Source organism: Mastomys coucha, unplaced genomic scaffold, assembly GCF_008632895.1.
Source record: "Mastomys coucha isolate ucsf_1 unplaced genomic scaffold, UCSF_Mcou_1 pScaffold9, whole genome shotgun sequence".
NCBI lineage: Eukaryota > Metazoa > Chordata > Mammalia > Rodentia > Muridae > Mastomys > Mastomys coucha.
This window is the reverse complement of record NW_022196915.1, coordinates 75,378,280-75,393,833: the sequence shown is the minus strand read 5'-3', so window position 1 is coordinate 75,393,833 and position 15,554 is coordinate 75,378,280. Positions and strand designations below refer to the sequence as shown.

At 34.3% G+C, this 15,554-nt stretch overlaps 1 pseudogene; it reads right to left on the bottom strand.

The window, feature by feature from the left end:
- Positions 1-1,999: 1,999 nt before the first annotated feature.
- LOC116084192 overlaps positions 2,000-15,554 on the bottom strand; it is a 41,678-nt pseudogene continuing 28,123 nt past the window's right edge.

Sequence of the window (15,554 nt, the reverse complement as noted above, 5' to 3'; positions counted from 1 at the left end):
AAAACCATATGATAATATGATGCTATAATAAGTTGTGTTTTCATTTGGTGGCCCCTATAGGCTCATTTATTTAATAGGCTGGATCTCTAATTAGTGGAATTACTTTTAAAAGATTAGGAGTTTAGGAGACATGATATGGTTAGTGGAAGTGTGTCACTGCAAATGGGCTTGGAGGTTTCAAATACACCATTGGGTCCCCATTACTTCTCTCTGTTTTGCTTCTTAATTGTCAATGAGGTATAAGCTCTAAGCTACTGTTCCAGATCTATTGTTCCCCTTCCAGGTCTTTGGTCTCCTCTCCATAAATCCCCCCATCTCTTCCCCCCTCTCTTATGACTCTAAGAGGGGCTCCTCCACCCACCCACCCACTTCTGCCTCACAGCTCTTGCATACCTCTAGCCTGGGGCATCAGTCCTCCACAGGACCCAGGGCTCCCCTCCCACTGATGAGATAAGGCCATCCTCTGCTACATATGTGGCTGGTGCCATGGACCCATCCATGTGTACTCTTTGGTTGGTGGTTTAGTCCCTGGGATCTCTGGGGGGGTCTGGTTGGTTAATATTGTTGTTCTTTTTATGGGGTTGCCATCCCCTTCAGCTCCTTCAATCCTCTCTTCCTTCGGGATCCCCGGGCTCAGTCTGATGGTTGTTTTTGAGTGTCTGTACTAGTCAAGTGCTCGCAGAGACTCTGAGTGGACAGCTATGCCAGACTTTTATATTACAACACAGAAAATGAAACTATTAGGGAGGTGGTCAAGGTTTAAATAGTTAACATGAATGATAGAAATAAAGTGATTTTGCAAATAATGAGGAAAAAATGTGTTCTGAGGTAGTGATTTTTCATTTCTCAATTCAAATAATTAATTATAGGTATATTACCCTAACAATTCCTTATTCTCTCTAAAAACTAAAGTTAGGAGAAAACTGCAGAGATCTGCAAAACAGACCAGCATTACAGTTCTATATTAACAAAAGCTATGTAATAGAATAGCAGGCAACCCCAGCAGGAAGTAACGTGAACCCCTTACCAGTCTATTTTAAGAAATTTAAGAAATTTAAGCCTATTTTAAGAAATTGGGGTAAGATATATCTGTAAGGAGTTAGGGGGAAATATGATCAAATTATGTTTCATACATTTCTGAAATTTTCAAAGACTTAATAAATAAAAATATTTCTTAACATTCAGAAAACTAGCCTTTTTCATCCAGAGGTATCTCACACATTTTGAAGACAATTTATCTAATGAACTCAAAGTTTATTAACTTTGAATTCTTAATTCAGGATAATAAATTTTTCTTTTATATATTGGGATGAGAGTATCAACAATTTCCATGTATAGTTTTGTATATCTGTAGCTATCTTATAAGGAACTTCAATGATGGAGTCATTGACTCTGTGTTTCAACTGCATTCTCAATATTGGCTTTATAAGAGTAAACATTTGCCTCTTAATGATTCTGTGTGTGTGTGTGTGTGTGTGTGTGTGTGTGTGTGTGTGTGTGCTATGTTAGGTTTGGTTGGTCAAGGACTCCAAAGAGACATTTGTAGGAAGAACATTTCCTTTACTTTTCTGACTTTCATGTAGTTGTCCTATGCCCCTGCCCATGCCTCATAGGATGGGCATGACATCTACAGAATCTACATTAATTAGATCAATAACGCCCTTTAAACCTTTGCCATGGCCTCCATGGTTTGGTCTTATATACAATAATATGGAAGGCCAGGGTTTCTTGCTATGAAAAATTTGGGGATAGAAAGACTAGTTCTTAGCTTGCTAAGAACAATCTTGCTTCCCTTGTATAGGATTTGAAAGTATTTTCTTTAGAACTTTCTACATTTGAATATTTCAAGTATAATAATTGTATTGGGTCAATGGGCCAATAAATGGATTTTTCCATACATTTAAATATCTTAAAGCAATGTAATGTTCCAGGATGGTTTTTTCACCCAAACTTTTTCAGTCACATTTTTTTTTGAAAGAGCAACTCTAAATGACTTTATTCAGGACCCACAAGTGGAGGCAAGGTGTGCCCCAAGAACCAGTTCTGAGGACTGTGTAGTTCTTAGAAGAGAAGAGGCTGCTAGAGCCATAAAACCAAAGCCTGGAAGTCTCACAGTTTCTTCAGCATTGGATGTTGAAGGCTCAGGACAGCTACAGAAACCGTCATTGAGTGGGCGGTCGTCTACCTTCTTTAACTCCTTCTGTAGGTCTGCCTCAGCAGTCATGACCTCCCTCGGATTCTGATAAGAGATTATCAGGGTGCAGTTGGCATCATCAAAGATCAGTGCGGAATCATCCAGAGGAAGCTGCTGTCTGTCTGAGTCAGGAATGGAGAACTTGTTGTAATAATTTTGTTTGTAGTTCTAACAATGATGCAGCATTCCTTCTGGGCCACAGACACACTATACATATCCTTTAGGTAAGGGAGATTTCGAATCTGCCACTGGAAACTTGTGTTGGTGTCCTTGCGCATGAAGATGGGATTGGCATTACTTTCCTTGATGAGTTCAGATCCCAGGTTCCCAGCTCCTGGCCCAAGGCTCCCACGGCATTTTCCACACGCCACTTCTTCACAAGGAGTTCACTGGTCTTCTCATCATATTCTTCTACCATTTCCTTCCCGTCTAGGAACAAATAGTTCCCAAGTTCTTCCCATCCTGCAGCAGAGCTGTCTTCTCAGCCAACCGCAAAATCTCCAGCCATCTTCCTTCCGCCCAGCAACATGCTGGTCCACTCAGTCAACATTTTTTTTATTAGATATTTTATTTATTTACATGTCATATGAGACCTCCTTTCCCAGTTTCCCCTCCGAAAAAAATTTTAAAAAATTAAAATAAAATAAAGTAAAAACATAAACAAACAATCAAACAAAACCCTGTCCGCCCCCTCCCCCTCAACCTATCCTCTCCCACTTCCTGGCCCTGGCATTCCCCTACACTGGGGCTTAGAACCTTCACAGGGCCAAGGGCCTCTCCTGTCCTTGATGACTGACTAGGCCATCCTCTGCTATACATATGCTGCCATTAGTCACACCATGTGTACTCTTTGGTTAATGGTTTAGTCCCTGGGATATCTGAGGATACTAGTTAGTTCATATGGTTGTTTGTCTTAAGGGGCTGCAAACCCTTCAGCACCTTGGGTCCTTTCTCTAGCTCCTTCTCTTAAAATTAAATTTCTCTAAAAATATTCTTGATGGCTTTTACCTGCTATTTAGATATACATCGGGGCCAATCTCCCTTTAACTCCATCACAGAGTTGTAGATTAGGACTGCCATACTAGTTTCAAGCCCCTCCAGGAACATGTGGTTTTATTTGTGAATCCCCGGGGGAAGATCATTAGGAGTTAACATGACTCTCTCTGTAGAAGAATTTATTTCAGTTCAAGCAATCAGCCTGCCCTTTTCAGATCCCATTTATGGGTCTAGACTTAAATCTCAGGACTCTGATCTTGGCAAAACCCCTTCTGTTGTCTCCCATGCTCTGAGCAATTAGCTCATTAAAGTCTCCACTCCCGACCATCAGGGAGAAGCAAGTTTTCTCCAAGGGTGGAATAGTATTACTGCTTGCTAATTCTTGCAGATTAACGCTTTTTTTGAAGGTTTCAACCTTTAGGAATTAATTTCATTTTCTACTGCCCTATGCATAGGTTAAAAGTACATTTGACATGGTTTATTCCTGATTTAAAATATATTTTTCCAGACAATTAATCCTAGTGCCCTATTTACATGAAGTTTATTTGAGTATCTTTCTTTTTGGCACCTCAGTTTCATTTATTTTATTGTTTTGTACCTTTCTTTTAAAACACAAACATTACTGATGTAAACTTAGTTTTATACCTCGTATTTAAAAAAAATATGTTGCTTGAACCAATATACATATATTCAGGTGCTAAATTAAAAGCTAAGTGTTCACCAGGCAGTGGTGGGGTACACCTTTAATCCCAGCACTTGGGAGGCAGAGGCAGGCAGATTTCTGAGTTCAAGGCCAGCCTGGTCTACAGAATGAGTTCCAGGACAGCCAGGGTTACACAGAGAAACCCTGTCTCGAAAAACAAAAAACAAACAAACAAACAAAAAATAAAGCCACGTGTTCAATGTTACATCGCTCATATTTGTAGAGTTAAGTACTTATTGAACAAAACTAAATATATAGCAATATTTGTTTATTTTCTTTCAAGGCATTGTGAATAATCAAAACAAAACAATGAATCTTTCATGATTTCTCATTGAATAAGTAAATTTGCACAATAGATAAAACTAAGAACGATGACTAAAGAAATTCTATACTATTGTATGGTCTTCTATTATGACATCTTCAGATACCTGTCTTTGAAATCAAAGTAATATGAAATATATCAATAATTTCTGAAATTAAATGAAGGAAAATTAGTCTACTGTATAATATTTCCAGCTCAGCATACTCATTTTAATTTGGGCAAAAAGATGATATAGTTTGATATAACTAATCAGTTATTTTGAATAGAGAGATAGCCTATTCATGGGTATGTTTTTTGTCTTTTATATTAGTTTCAATTATATTGTTTGACAATGTTATTATTTTATATTGTGTTTGTCTTTAGTCTGGTTAAGTATTATGCATTTTCATATGACCTTGTTATTATTATGCTGAATATTTACTAATTGTCATTTATCATAGTGAACAGGAAAACTTGAATTCAAATTGTGATTACATTATCAACAATGTAACAGGACCCTATCTGCAGACATCCTTCATAAACAAATGTGGTTAATTATTCTATGCCATTTCTATACTTTGGATATAGAGCCCATGTAGATAACATTTTACAAACTTGTTGTTTGTTATGTTCTTTTTATAAAAAAATTATTTATTATATGTAAATACACTGTAGCTGTCTTCAGACACTTCTTCTTCTCTCTCCGGCCCCACTCACTCACTGTACCTGTCTTCAGACACACCAAAAGAGGCCATCAGATCTCATTACGGATGATTGTGAACCATCATGTGGTTCCTGGGATTTGAACTCACAACCTTTGAAGAGCAGTTAGCAGCGCTCTTAACCACTAAGCAATCTCTCCAGACCTAAACACGTGCATATGGGCCAAAGAAATGGTTTAGCCATTAAAAGGACTTGCCATAGTTTCAGAAGATCTGATATTAGTTCCTAACATCTACATAGAGGCTTACAACCTCTCTTTCAGGGGACCCTATATTTTCCCAGGAGAATCATGCAAATAAAAATACACAATTTTTAAAATTAAATATAGGTCTAAGACTAAAATCTATCATAAACACATGAGAGAGAACAAGTGTCCTTTGTCTTTCTGTATACTACTTACTGTCCAAGAAATATTATTTCCTGTTCACTCATTTACCTGAACAATTTATACTTTCATTTGACTTTACAGCTGAATAATTAATCAATGTTTATATATACCACATTTTCATAGTTCATTCATGAATGCATGAAAATCCACACAGTTTAAGGGAGTGCATTTGAAAATAGAACAATTTGAACACAGGTTATTTGAGAAATGGGCTTGTATAAATTGACTATGGGATTGGAAGGCACAATAGAGAAAGGAGGACACAGAGGAATGAGTAATAATATATACATTACAAACATCCATGTAGAAACCTATTACAGTAGACACACACACATATATATAACACATATATACACATATAAGTGAACATATATTTGTTGAAACACGTAAGTGTAGAAACACAAATATATGTGTATGTAGAAATATATATGTGTGTGTATGTATATATGTGTAGAAACATGTATATGTAATAGATAAATAGATAGATAGATAGATAGATATGAATTGCACTATAAGAGGGGTGAAGATCTATTAGATACCAAAGTCATCAAATAAATGCTCAGTGAACAGTAGTGAGGTACAATTTTTAACAGACCAATCCAAAACTAGTAGGCTGCCTCATTGCTCTTCCTTACATATTTGAACTTGAATAAGCCTCTCCTGCTGAAGTCATTCCACACTTATTTACTGTTTATAGAGAATTCAAGCTTAAAGTGATGTGGCAGCTTCATCTGCTTGGCTAGATTTCAAAGACACTCGTATTATTATTATTATTATTCTGCTAATTGTATAGGATATTAAACAGTTATTAAAATTTTTAATCCAAATCTAAATTTTCACCAGAGATGCTAGTTTTTTAATGATAATTAATATACAGATCTTCAACTTTTTACGGTATAGCATATAAGGGATCGTGGAGTGTCCCCTAAATGGGACTTCTATAACCTACTATCATTTGCCAAGGCTCAGTGGTCAATGCAGATTTGTTGGGGTGTTATAGGCCAACACTATTGCCTCAGGTTATGAGGGCAAATCTAAAATTCAACTTAATATTTTAAATTTTGTTTTTGTTTTTGTTTTTGTTTTTGTTTTTTGCTTTTAAGAGACAGGGTTTCTCTGTGTAGCCCTTGCTGTCTTGGAACTCAATTTGTAGACCAGGCTGGACTCGAACTCAGAAATCTGCCTCCCTCTGCCTCCCAAGTGCTGGGATTTTTTTCATAAAATCATGTTTTGTTTGAACTAAGTCATAATCCAACTGCAGACATTCTATTAAGGTTGAGAATTTGACCTATTTTACCTTTTATTTTATTTTATTTTATTATTTTACTTTTGAGACAAAGTCTCATGCATACTTTCCTGGTCATACCAAATATGAAATATATATGAATTGTTTTGCAATCTTGTGCCAGAAGTTAACAAACCTGCATTTTCAACCACAGTTCAATGTTGCTCTGTCATCTGACAGGCAAGGAAGCCAACTGAAGGATCCTCCGTACTCTGGAGGATCCTTCCCTAAAGAAATTCTGTCACCAATGGCTATAATGTGGTCTGCATAGGGAAACGTATTTGAGACTTTGGTGCCCATAAATATCAAGTATCTAGATTTCAGAAATAAGCCTGAAGAAAGCACGGGATGAGAGTTAACATGCAGAGAATTTGGATTGCAGCAAGCTTCAAATGGAGCCACAGGCTCCCGGCTTCTAGGTTCTAGCAGACCATCTTTCTGAGATTCCCTGTTTAAGATGGGAGAACAAAGACTTTGTCTAACCAAACCAAGTGACCATTTACATATAGGTCATTGCTATAAAAGTGATAATCTGGGATAAGAATCTTACAAAAAAAGAAAGAAAGAAAAGAAGAGAAAAAGAAAAGAAAAGAAAAGAAAAGAAAGGTGGGGACATGCTAAAGGGAGAGCCTGCTCTCTTCTAGCAGTATTTTAGCCTTTGATGGAATGATCATTGCATGCCTAAAGAGTTTTCTGGAAGGCAAACCATTCTATAACTGCAAAAATGAAAGAATTAAGGTCTATAGATACAGCTCATTAGTTAGTAGCACCTGCTACTCTAACAGAAGTCTGGAGTTCATTGTGAAACATCTGTTTCTTGCAGCTTCACAAGCTCCTGTCACTACAGCTCCAGGAAATTCAAATATCCTCGGACCTCAGATAACAACTTTTTTCACATGATATATACTTCCAAATTCATACATATATTGCTTTTTTATTAATACAAATAAAATAAAAAGTAAAATAAAAATTAAGCAAAACATTTTTTATCCTTCTATATAACAAATATATAAGAAATATGTAAAAAGAAATCTGGATTCAATGAGGCCATAGAAGCAACCAGATGATTCATGGCTAGACAAGTCTAGTATATTGGAATAACACAAAAAAATTAATTTATTGAAATATATCATCAGTTAATTAAATTGATGATTTAAGGTTGTATTGCAATACAATGGTGCGTTGTGGCAACCAATAAAATAGATTTTAAAGAAATGCATTGTAGTTTGACTGGACATTTATTTTTTTTATTAGATATTTTCTTTACTTAATTTCAAATTTTATCCCCTTTCCTGGTTTCCCCTCCGAAACAAACCCCTATTTCTCTCCTACCCCCGCTCACCAACCCACTCTCCTGCTTCCTGGCCCTGGCATTCCCCTACACTAGGGCATAGAACCTTCACAAGACTAAGGACCTCTCTTCGTATGGATATTAGACAAAGTCATCCTCTGCTACATATGCTGCTGGAGCCATGAGTCCCACCATGTGTACTGTTTGGTTGGTGGTTTAGTCCCTGGGAGCTCTGAGGGTACTAGTTAGTTCATATTGTTGTTCCTCCTAAGGGGCTGCAAACCTCTTCAGGTCCTTTGGTCCTTTCTCTAGGTCCTTCATTTATTTTTTAATACAAGCTGAAAGGCTGAAATGAAGGAGATGATCTTAAGCTATCATTGACGACATAGAAGAGGCAACTAGGCCCATTTTACTTCAGAGCTACGCTAAATTTGGAGTTAACATCATAACTAGGAAAGTGTATTAAAATGAATGCTTTCTCTTACTTTTACAAAGATAGAGGAAGTAAGTACTGAAACTTAGATTTTGAAATTAAACATAAACAAGAACACAGAGGAAGATCAACACCTACACAAATCCTCTCACAGTTTCTAAAACCTCACACTGAAGAAGCACAGACTTTCATGATAATTCTAATATTGACTTTTGGGTAGAGCTCATCCTGCAGCTGTGACACAGAATACCGTGGATATCATAGCTATGCCCTGTGGGATTTCCAGACTCTGCAGTGGCAGACCTTATTCTCTTCTCTGGGTAGTTCAAATATTACAGCCATTTACTCTGTTTGTGCATGCACCACATCTTATTAATGTGACAAGATCAATATATGATGCTGGGATTTATAATGCTCAAATTTGACACAGAGCTCAAATAAAGTGATTACTTATCTTAGTCTTCAGCAAAGTTATGTATATTGAATTCAATTATTTGAATAAACAAGTGATATATCTGTCAACACATTTTTTGTGTGTTTCCAAGAAGCAGAAAAAGACTTCATGTACTAATTTTTAAAACCAACATTAACTCAATTGTTTTTCTATTGTAAATCCAATGTTATCTCATTTTCAGGAATGAAAAAATTTAGTAAGTTGAATATTATTAACAGTAATATAAATGTGAAATCACTCATGGGAAAAATGACTTTACTTGGAAACATTTAAATGAGCTTGAGAAGGAAAATAGGGACATGATAAAATTAGAAAGCATGTATTGCTATACAAGTTGTGTACAGTTTGAAAGGAGGAACACAAAATTAAATACTGTAAATGCTAGAATTTGGTAAGCCTACATAGGATACAAATTATTTATGGATTGTGGCAAAATTGAGTTTTGGGGCTCAAAGGACAAAGGGAACATCACTAAATGATGGTATCTATTGAACACAATTAAATATAAGGAGAAAACAGGTATGTAGAAAAAATGAACTTGTTGGAAACAATAACAGCAAAACAATTTTGAAAACAATAACAGCAAAATACTAATTGGTCTTTGACTTCTTTCCTTTTTTTTTTTCTTTTAAGCTCTTCCTTATACTATGCATTCTAGGTATATTGTATGTGTCACTAAAATGGCTGCAATAGAGACCAAAGCCTCCTTCCTGATGTCTCAGCTAAAATGTGATGATTTGTCGTGGAGATCACATTTGATGGTGCCTGTCCCGGCTGACCAGGAATCAATCCAGGAAGTTACATTTCTGTCAGGTTCCCAGAGTTTCTGTTTTTTCTAATATGAAGGAAACTATGTATATGTAAAAATGAAAAACTTTTCAAACTGAAGATTTACTCCATCAAAGCAGTAAAATTAATAACTAGGTAGAAACCATAGACATTCACACAAGCTAGTTAAATCACAAACATTTTTTTCCTTTTTTTGTCTATTTTTATCTCATAGGAACAACAACAGCCTCCAAAAAAAAAGATGGTAAATTAAATCCACACCAACAAAAGCATTTAATTTCAGTAAGTAATTAAAATAAATCCCTAGCTAGTCAGAAATGCTTCTTTGGGGAAGTGGCTTTTCAAACTGTGAGAAGACGAAGGATGTATCACAGAAAGGCCACAGAGATTTTGTAGTGAGCTGTAAAATAAACCGATCCTTACAGAGTGGACATAGTTTTACTTACTACTGTGCTCATAATGAGATTGAATTAAACTTATTGCATACTAATTCTATTAAACTATGAGCATAAAAGTTATTGAAAAGGAGAGATTTGGGGATTAGGCAAAGAAATCAAATATTTGGGAGAGAGATAACAATAGTATTATGTGCTGGCACTTTAACTTTTTCATGAACATTGCTCAGCAGATCAACAGCTTTCTTAATTCACTCTTTTTGAAAAAAACATGAAGCAGAAATGGAATGGTTTTAATGAAATATAGATGGAGACCATCTGGATTTGAATCTTGTTGATATATTTATTTGGGCTTTGGTTAATATTGATTTTCTTTTGATTGTACATTTGCTGAATTTAGAATTCAATAGCTTTTGTGTTTTAATTTTCTATAAAGGAAGTTCAAATACTAAATTATAAGAAAAATATACATGGGTATGTGGTTTTATGAGGTAATATTCTTCATATACTCTCCATCAACACTGAAAAGGAATGCTATGCTATGTCATTAAGAAACACCAACAAAGAAATCTATAATTTTAGAGAATTTATTTTAAAATAGATTCTAAACTCTTTTGTGAAAATACAGTTTTCTGTCAAGAGTCATGACTTATGTAATCTAGAGACAGAGATAGCTGGAACATTGTAAATTTTACTTCAGCTTGCTACTTGTTTCAATATTTGTCTTTGAAGACTCACATGGAGCTGAAGGTGCCCTTATGATGGTGTGGCATGGGGCTTTAAGTGATACCAGAACACTACTCCTATATCTCCATTGGGAGATTATTGACACTGTAGATTATTGAACTAGTTCTCCTTTCTACTTGGCCATTTCTTCTTCCATCATGTGAAGACATGTTTAGATCTTCAACATTTCAGAACTATGAGAATTAAAATCATCAATTTCGGGTTATTGATTCTAGTTATCCTGGTAACATGGTTTACAGTGGTACATTTTTGGTAAAATTTTTAGTAGTAAATTTGAAAAGAAAAAAATATAAGAAATAAACTATAACCATAGTTTGAAGGTGCTTTTTTCTAAAATGATTCATTTTGCAAATTAATTAAAATAGAATGTTATAAGTGTATTTATTCTGCAGTTTTTAGGATTATTTAAACATGGAAATACATCCATTTTCTTCCTACTTTATCCTTCATTTTCTAAATATGTAATTTAAATGACCATGTCTGTGTAGTGTAGTCATATAGAAACAAAATTGTGACATACATACAAATGTATTTATAAATGTTAATACCTTGCATAAAAGCATATATATGTGAAACTTTCATTTATGTATTAATGCTGTAGTATTAGATATGTAGAAAGTGCACTAAACATATTTTAAGAATTGATGGAAAGCTAAGCTCTCTTACATTTAATTTATACATTTCCTCACCAAAAAAAAAAAAACTTGAAAAAACTAGCTGTACTGTACGGTGTTTGGGAGCTGGTTACCAGTTTATAAGAACTATTAAGGTTAAGTGAGTTCAGATCCCAGAAATCTCAGAGATAGGCATATGTCTAGCTGCTCCCTGCCTCATGTCCTCTGTTTTCTGCAATTATGACAGGCTTTCTCCTCTAATCACATTAGGCAACAGATGTAAAAGAGATTTTTATTCACCTGATATATTTGTCATCACTGAGTCTCACTGCTCAATCTGCTCAATAAGGTCTTTTTTTCCCCCCTGAACAACAGTTGTCTTGTTGTCTGGTTCAACTCAGGTTTTCTGGTCCAAACTCTCCCAACAGACTGATTCACTCTGACTTCTCTCAGACTTTCACCTAATTGCTCTGATTGTCCTCAAACTAACTCTGTCAATTGGTTCTAGTCTTCTGGCTCCTTCTTATTTCTGGCTTGTTCTTGTTCTGTCTTTACCAGTATCTAATCTATTCTTTCTGACACCTGTCTCTCTAAAACTGTACCTGTAAAAACAGTCTCTGAACTCCAGGAAATGAACGACCATGAACTCCACAGTAACTTCACTGATTCTGGTGATGATTCACTACAGTGGAGACAACTGACTGACTAGAACTGACCCCTGAGTGATGGGATTAGAGGCATATACCACAATGCCCAAAATTAGGCTTTACTCTACCTGGCTGACCTTAAACTCAGAGATACCTTTAACTCTGACTCTAAATTCCAAGTGTTCTAAAAGACCACAAGTGGCAGCCCTGATAACTGTACCCAGTAAAACTTTCAGATACAATAGATGAAGAAAATGAAGCATTCTATGATAAAACCACATATAAGCAATATCTATTTATAGATAGGGCCCTATAGAACGTGTTAGAAGGAAATCTGCAATGTAAAAAGTTAAATATATTAAAAAAAAATAAAACTCACAGGTAATGAATAATCCCAGAACAGGAAATTCAAAAGAAGAAACACATGTGCACTCACTTGCATATGCAGAAACACTCACAAGCACAATCCCAACAAAATAAATAGAATCAACAAGCACTGCTCATTGATATCTCTCAACATCAATGAACATCAAGTTCTCCAATAAAAAGACACAGACTAGGAGAATGAATGTGACAATACTTCTGCTATATGTTCTGCTGTATGTCCATCTCTTCTGAGCAAAGGGACAGAAAGAAATATTCTAATCAAACAGAGTAAGAAGTAGGCCAGTGGAGTCGAAAATTTAAATGCTACACTAGAAGTAAAATTATATATTGACCCTTGCTAGTTGATAGTTCGAAGAGTTCCATAGCCCTCTCTCACTGAGACATAATGTAAACAAAAATTCTGGAACTAACTTACATAATCAAAGGGTCTTAATGTATTTATAGAATATTTCACCCAAAACCAAAAGAATATACCCACTTCTTCTCAGTACCTCAAGACATTCTCTCTAAATTGACCTCATATCACACACACAGCAGGTCTTAACAGATATAAGAATATTGAAATAACTCTCTCACATCAAATCATTAATGATTAAGTGGACCAAGAACAACAAAAACAACAGAAAGCTTGCAAACTCTTAGAAACTCAACAAGTCAACATGTAGTAGGACACCTGATTACACCCTGCTTTTTTTTATAGTATCTATAGTTCTCATTATAGAACTTTCCTACTTAAATTCCAACATTTTTAGTTTAAAAATTAGATAAAAATTTAGAATAAAAAATTCCATGTATTTTATTTGTTTTGTGCTTACTGTGACTTGGATTGCTTTCTTAAAATTTATGCAGTTGATGTATAATACTACTAATCTATGTGAATTTTTCATATTTTAATTTTGCTGAGACAGAGTATTTTGGTGGGATTTTAAGCTATCATATATAGAATAGTGCTGACTTTAAAAGAGTACATTTTACCTTTTTGTATTTGTATACCATTTATTTCCCCCCTCTCTTATTAATAATCTAGTAAAGCCATCAAAACCAACATTGAATGAGAATGTTTAGAGTGGATAGTATCTTACCATGTTCCCTACATTTAGACGAATGCAAGAGTTTTTCATTATTAAGTCATTTTGTGATTAAAAACATATCACATTTATAATTATGTTTTGTCATTTAGGAAAAAACTTAAAATCACACAAAATTCTAAATCACCACCAAACCTGAAGTTAGGTATACCAAACAAGATATTTTCAAAAAAATATAAGCTATTGAGTTACAACATTTGAATCCATCTAATCATAAGCCAATATCTATTTACATGGCTCGTATGAAAAATATGATGTATTTTGATTTATAAAACTAGTAGAACTCTAGTTTTATAATCCAATTTGGTTGGAAGTATACAATTTTACCTAATCACTACTGTCTTCAATTCTTGTAAGTGTGAAGTTAATCAAGCCACATTCTTCATATAATCTATATTAATTTCAGTAAGCAGAATAACTACACTAATATTTAGATGTCACATCAATGTTTAGGTGACAATCATGTAGTATAGTCTTATTTCACTCAGAGATAAACAAAATTATCTATAAGATGCTTATGAAAACTCTGCAATTCTGAAGTCATTTTCTATAAAATTCTTTCTTCCTGAGGCAGTTCTGGCCACAGGGATTCCATATAGCATTTAAAGCCACAATCCACAGGAACATTCATTTTTCCTTTTCCTCTAGTTAAGAGACAAACTCAACATCAATGTAGATGTTAGTAACCACTAATAAATCATTCACTAAGCATGTGTCTTCATTTAAATAGATTCTTCTCATTAAAAGCTTCCATTACTGTTCTTTGTGAAATCACCAAACCTTCCTACTTTCTCATTTCTATTGATTTTTGCCAGTCAACTCAAAACCAAAGGTATGCAGTATATTTTCTTTGTTTCTTATTGTTAAAATATTCAGGATACAGAATAAACTTCTGTTTGTATCTTTAAATATCAGAAAACAGAACTAACTAACTTTCCACAAAATATTATTCTTTTATACTTGGCCTTGTAATCAATAATAATATTATATAATTGTTTTTATCAATGACCAAGACAATTTTCTTAGTGAATAGTTTTAATTTTGGCATATGAATAAAAATATCTTTATATGAAATATTTTGGTATTATAAAACATTAGTAATATTGACATTCTTATACATCAATGTAAATGCTTAATGTATAAAATAAGTTAATAAATGTAATTTACCTTTTTGCTATTAATTTATAATATTTTACATGGTTCTATGTATATCTTGAAAAAGTCTATGATTTATTACCTGTTATCTAGTTTTGTCTTAAGGAATTTAAGAAATAGTACTTGTAACAGTATAACCTACATTACCAAAATAATGATCCTCATTACTTTTTTGTGTTATATAAGAAAGAAGAGATTAATCATATCAAGGCCAGAAAAACATATTAATAATGACCTTTCTACAGTAGGAAACTTACTTTAAGGCTCATTATAAATTGTTCTGTAGCAATGTTTTGAAAAGTTAGATTCAAAACCTACTAACAATTATTTGTCTGCTGAATTTATAAAATGATATAGAGAAGGCAAAGTGAGGTCAAGATCATGCTGGTATATAGTTAGTTTTATGCTTTGAAAAATAATACAAATATTAAAAATTCAGAATAATAAATCTTATTTTCAAATAATAAGAATCTCTATTATGTTTAAATGAATAACTTTAGAACTAGGCATGTTTGTCTTTTTCCTTTAATTTATCTATTCAGGTTACAATCTGATCACAGCCCCTCTTCAAATCCTCTGCTCATACTGACCTTCTCTTCATCCTCCTCTCCTTTTCCTCTGAGAAATGGGAGGCCCCTGAATACCTACCCAAGCACAGGACTAGGCACATCTTCAAAGACCTTGAAAAAAACAATTCCCAACTTCATTTTAAAAAACAAACAAAGAAAGAAAAAGCAAGTAAACAAACCAAAAATAACATAAAACTTAAAATAATCCTATATAATAGAAGAACTTCTGGAGGCATCAGCATACTTGATTTCAAGCTGTACTCCAGAGCAATAAAACCTGGATGGAAACAGGTTGATCAGTGGAACCAAAGTGAAAACCCCAAAGTAAACCCACACAACAACTGACATTTGATTTTTGACAAAGAAGCTAAAACCTTACAATGGGAAAAAAATTA